Here is a 6,005-nt window from a genome sequence, read left to right as displayed (position 1 = left end):
CTCTCATTCTTGACTAAAACCATTAATGAGAAATGTTTTTTAAAAAAATAATGCTGGCAAATATGAGAATTTTGTTGGCTTTATTTTTGTTTACTTGTTGAGAAGATGAACATGAAATTAATAAGAAAATATAGTCATAGCTTCTGGCAAGTATTTAGTAAGGCAAAGATTTAACACATTTCAGGGGATTTCTGCCACTTCCTTTTAGATTAGCAGTAATTTCTTATATTTATCAACTCTCAATTTTTAGTTTTCATAGATACCTGGGTATTATAAGGCTGATTTGTAATTACTGATTTATACTTGGACTTTTGATATCATTATGTGTCCTTAAAAATAAGGTTATACAAGCTAACCTTCTTACCAGAATCACATGGCTAATTAGTGACTAAATTGATGTTTGGTACCACTCAGCCCAGTGTTCATTTCAGCACTGTCACTTCGTTTCCCTTATCTTGCAAGGTAGACTGAAGAAAAACTAATTTTCCTTTTTCTAACCAGACTCTCAGAATTTCTGAGTCTGTTAACAATAGGCAAGTAAAACAGCCACTTGAAATGGAAACTAAAATTTACAGAGACCTCTGTACCAGCCACTGTGCTGAGTTCATTATGTATTATAATATTCTTAATTATCTTATGAAATACACTTTTATCCCACTTTATAGTTGAGGAAACTGAGTTATAGAGAGAGGTAAAATAACTTGCTTAAGGTCATGTAGATAGTGAATTGTGATTTTTGAGCCTGTGCTTTAAAACATCATACAGCCTTACCACCTACCAGCAGCAGAAAGCACGCACACTCTCCCCACTGCTGCAGGGTTTCACTGTTAACATTTCAATGGCCAGTACAAGAGCTTCCCAAGTTTCTCTGCTACGCATCTGAGCAACACCCATAATTCTATCCTAGAAGTTTGTCTATTCTTCAGTAAGCAGTCAGGACATTCTCACAGGCTAATATTAGAAATTCCATTTGAGTTCCTTTTAAAAGGAACAAATTTGTAATTGTGACTTTCCATGAAGCATAAATTGCTCTGATAGCAAAATGTCGAGAAGATTCAGAGTGTACTCGGTTTCTTGTTGGTGTTGCTGTGGTCAATGCAATATGCAAAAAGGTAGGAGACCAAAGCATGTGGGCACCTCTCTGGGCTTATTTCCTCATTAGACTAAGTGACTTTCAAAGATTGAGCTGTAACATTCACTAGATAGTTAGAACCGTAGCGTTGAGAAAATAGAAGCTGAGAAAAAAGAGCAGGTCAGGCTTTTAAAAGATAAAATTTATAATGATCAGCCAGACAATATTTACTGATTTCATTTGAGCCTAATTTTAGGGTTGCTGGAATTGTTTTCTTTGTGTGTTCCTGATGTAGAGACACTTTAAAGGTACATAGATATTTCCCCTCCAAAATGTAAGTCATCTAAATGTTCCTAAAAGCTAGGGTTAATGGTTCTCTGTTCTAGGTTCTATCATTTAAAAAATGTATTCATTAAGGTATGGTCCCAGCCGGACATGGTGGCTCACACCTGTAATCCCAGCACTTTGGGAGGCTGAGGTGGGCAGATCACTTGAGGTCAGGAGTTTGAGACCAGCCTGGCCAATATGGTGAAACCCTGTCTCTACTGAAAATACAAAAATTAGCCAGGCATGGTGGTGGGCACCTGTAATCCCAGCTACTCAGGAGGCTGAGGCACAAGAATCGCTTGAACCCAGGAGGCAGAGGTTGCAGTGAGCTGAGGCCATAAGCTTGTTTAAATCTTTATAGGGGCTGGGCACGGTGGCTCATGCCTATAATCTCAGCACTTTGGGAAGCTGAGGTGGGTGGATCACCTGAGGTCAGGAGTTCCAGACTAGCCTGGCCAACATGGTGAAACCCTCTCTCTACAAAAATACAAAAAATTAGCTGGGCGTGGTGGTGGGGCACCTCTAATCCCAGCTACTTGGGTGGCTGAGGCAGGAGACTCCCTTGAACCCAGGAGGCGGATGTTGCAGTGAGCTGAGGTCACACCGTTGCACTCCAGCCTGGGCAACAAGAGCAAAACTCCGTCTCAAAATACAAACCAAAAAAGGTTATGTGGTTATGTATTTTTGAGGTTCTGTTAGGACCTTCCTCAATATTGGTAAAGGTGAGAGATTATGTGCAGATGATCATAATATACAGGTTGAGTATTCCTAATCTGAAATCTGAAATTCCCCAAAATCTGAAACTTTTTTGAGTGCTAACATGATGCTCAAAGGAACTGCTCATTGGGGCATTTTGGATTTCAGATTTTTGGATTAGGGTTGCTTAACCAGTATAATGAGAATTATTCCAAAATTTTTAAAACATTCCAAAATCTGATCCAATTATTATTTTGATCCAATAATAATTTCGCTTAAGGGATATTCAATCTGTATAGTCCTTTACTTTTAGAAGAAGACAGGTATGATTACTTACTGCTCAGAGATAATAGATACTTTGATAGAATTTATCTGCAGGATTTCAGATGGGTTCACTATTATATACCTGATTATCATGCAAATCCTGTTTTAAAAGCATAGAATGGATAAATCCATATCTGGGACTCATCTTTTGTGACCAATAACTAAATTCTAAGCATTGTCTCTCATGGGGATCCTCATAGAATTGTTGCCATCCCTTTATGAAGGAGCTGGAACATATTTTCACTAACATCTCACTCTGTTCATGTTTACATAAGTAAAATCAGTATCTAGGGGAACTTCATAATTTCAAATGACAAAAAAATGGATTATTCTGGAGATTACATGAATCACTAGTACATGTAAAGCACTTAGAACAACAGTGCCTAGAATATAGCTCAATAGATGGTAGTTGTTACTAATGGTGGTAATCCTTTTCATAACAGAAAGCAGCAGCTACAAATACATCAACTCACTATTTAGAATACATCTGATTAGCTTGAAGTTTAAAAATCCACTGAGCAATTAGACATCATGAAATCTATACTTATTTCTCATAGAACCTCAGGCTTTCACTGCAAATCTCTACTCTTGCTCTACAAACAGGTCTGATGTACTTGAATATCTAGTTTGTAGGCACGCAATGGGTTTGACAAGGAGAAAAAGGTGCTTCCATCAGTTCTATCAGTAGCAGCAGTAAATAGCTGACAGAATTATGAAAAAAGGTAAACATATATTCCCACAAAATATAGCAGTCTAAGCCTCTATAGTAAACAGTACAAATATGAGGACAGTGCAGCAATTTATGTTCATAAAATTATGACCCTGCATCAGCCCAAATTATGATTGTAAATCCAAATCTGACTAAGCAGAATTTTTTTTTTTTTTTTTTGAGACGGAGTTTTCCTGTTGTTGCCCAGGCTGGAGTGCAGTGGCGTGATCTTGGCTCACCACAACATCCACCTCCCGGGTTCAAGCAATTCTCCTGTGTCAGCCTCCTGAGTAGCTGGGATTAGAGGCATGCACCACCACACCCCGCTAATTTTGTGTTTTTAGTAGAGACAGGGTTTCTCCATGTTGGTCAGACTGGTCTCAAACTCCCGACCTCAGGTGATCCACCCGCCTTGGCCTCTCAAAGTGCTGGGATTACAGGCGTGAGCCACCGCGCCTGGCCTAAGCAGAAAATTTTTATTAGAAAGCTATCTGGTAGCTCACTAAATGGACAGGAAAGTTGAAATAAGCCAGGCTCATAAAAAGATGAAATCTACATAAGATGTTATGATTCCTCCGCTGCTGTTAGACTGATTTCTTGATTGTCCCTGTGTCTGTGAGTCACCACACTTAAGATGCAAACTTCTGGTTGGCACTGTGTGTCTTCATTGCCAAGGGCAGAAGGAGTATCTGGGCCTTTCAGCTTCTACAATGGAAGGATGCTGCCCCTGTGCAGATGCCCACAGGAGTGGATTACTCCAGATAAGAAGGATGCTTAGATGCTGGATTGCAAAAAATGTACAGCTGTCTACTACAACCCCAAATCTTTAAAAAAAAAAAAAAAAAAAAAGCTGCTATTCTATTGCACAAGTGCAGGCGTGGAATAAGCAAACAGTTGGATTTAATCAAGTTGAGGCTAAGCTCTGTAAGTATGAGATTGAGGAGCAAGGGAGTTAAGGGTGTATGCATATGATGATGACTGGCCAAGTAAGCTGCTTACGGAGAAGAGGGTACTTGAGAGGGGTGAGAGATGTGAAAAAGTGGTGTTATCAGTGGACAGAAGTTCCACGTGGGGGTCAAAGGATCACTGGAGATGGGGTCCTAGAGAGACTGAGCTGAAAAGGGGTCAGTGGTTAGAGAGTAGGGTGTCTGAGTTCATAGAAGATTTCAGTTATTGGTAGTAAGTTCAAGGTTACCACCAAAATTGCAGCTGAGGCAAAGTAGAAGACAAAATTTTCAAAGGAGAGATCCAGTGAACTCCAAGGCCGTGAAGCTGGAAGGATCATCTTTGTATCTGTCACCAAGAAGTATAACTGTGGTGGTGGTAGAGAGTGAGATAGGAACTAAGATCTGAAAGGAACAAAGGGAAATTGAGGGGACTATATACTAGAAGACTGCAACAAGTACCCAGGTAACTGATGACATGTTTTTAATGGAAGAAGCAGAGGAGAATGGATGAGCAGCATCCAATGAGGACAAGGAAATCTACTCTGCCTCCAGGCACAGTGGTATACTAGGTGTGGGAGAGAAAAGAGCCACTACTTGAAAGGGCTATAGAGGTAGCAGTGTCATCAGAAGACACAAACTCCAAAGTCTGACAGGGGAAGTTCAGAGGGCTAGGCATTTTCACAAATTAATACTAATTTTTCTTAACCTACAGAAGTCCTCATGCTAGAGATGTAAAAAGGCATATTCCTATAAGAAAAACAGCCATGAAACAGTAAGTGAAACTTAGCTTCATGTTTGCAAGACGGGACCATTTTAAAGGGAACAACCATTATTTTGTGTTGTATGGCAGAATTCAGGCCTAGTATTGCAAGGTCTTTGGAGTTTTTCTAAGAGCAGCTAGAACTATGAATTTTACTTAATTTCGACTTTTCAAAAAAAATACTGTGAGGCCAAATAAAATATGTCAGAGACTGCATTTAGCCATTTAGTCACATTTGTGAACTCTTTTTTTTTTTTTTTAAGATGGAGTTTCACTCTTGTTGCCCAGGCTGGAGTGCAGCGGCGTGATCTCGGCTCACTGCAACCTCCGCCTTCCGGGTTCAAGCGATTCTCCTGCCTCAGCCTCCCGAGTAGCTGGGACTACAGGCGCCCACCACCATGCCCGACTAATTTTTGTACTTTTAGTGGAGACATGGTTTCACCTTCTTGGCCAGGCTGGTCTCGAATCCCTGACCTTGTGATCCACCCACCTCAGCCTCCCAAAGTGCTGGGATTACAGGTGTGAGCCACCGTGCCTGGCTGAACTCTGCTTTTTAAAATACAAAGCTGGCTGCCTTGTTGGGTAGACTTGGCAAAAGGCTGCACCTGTTCAGTCTGCAGGTATAAATAGAGTGACTGTCTACAAGCTGATCACCAAGCAGCACTTAAATTACCTGGCAACTGTGACTACAGGTGCACGCCACCATGCCTGGCTAATTTTTTATTTTTAGTAGAGATGAGGTTTCACCATCTTGGCCAGGATGGTCTCAATCTCTTGACCTCATGCTCCACCTGTCTCGGCCTCTCAAAGTGTTGGGATTACAGGCGTGAGCTACCGTGCCCAGCCTTTACTTTCAATTCTAACTCTGATAATGGAATTTCCTTTGAAGGGAAACACACTTAACCTTTCATGGCCTGAACTTTTAATAAAAATTAGACCGCATACAATAAAAGAAGCCTTCTAATATAGTAAAACTGGAAGGTTCTTTAAACCTCAAAAAATACTAGTTAATTTCTAAACAAGTTTTAACGTTATTATAAAGTATTTAATGTTTCTATGAACCCTTGATTTCCCTTTAGTCATAATCGTGACCAAGAAGAATTTTTGGATTGAAGTTGAAGACTAGAGATGGTATTTGGCTCTATGTGATCTAAGCCAGGGCAGCAAACC

Source organism: Pongo pygmaeus, chromosome 9 (genome assembly GCF_028885625.2).
Source record: "Pongo pygmaeus isolate AG05252 chromosome 9, NHGRI_mPonPyg2-v2.0_pri, whole genome shotgun sequence".
Taxonomy (NCBI): domain Eukaryota; kingdom Metazoa; phylum Chordata; class Mammalia; order Primates; family Hominidae; genus Pongo; species Pongo pygmaeus.
The sequence above is the reverse complement of the archived record's forward strand: the minus strand, read 5'-3'. Positions refer to the sequence as shown.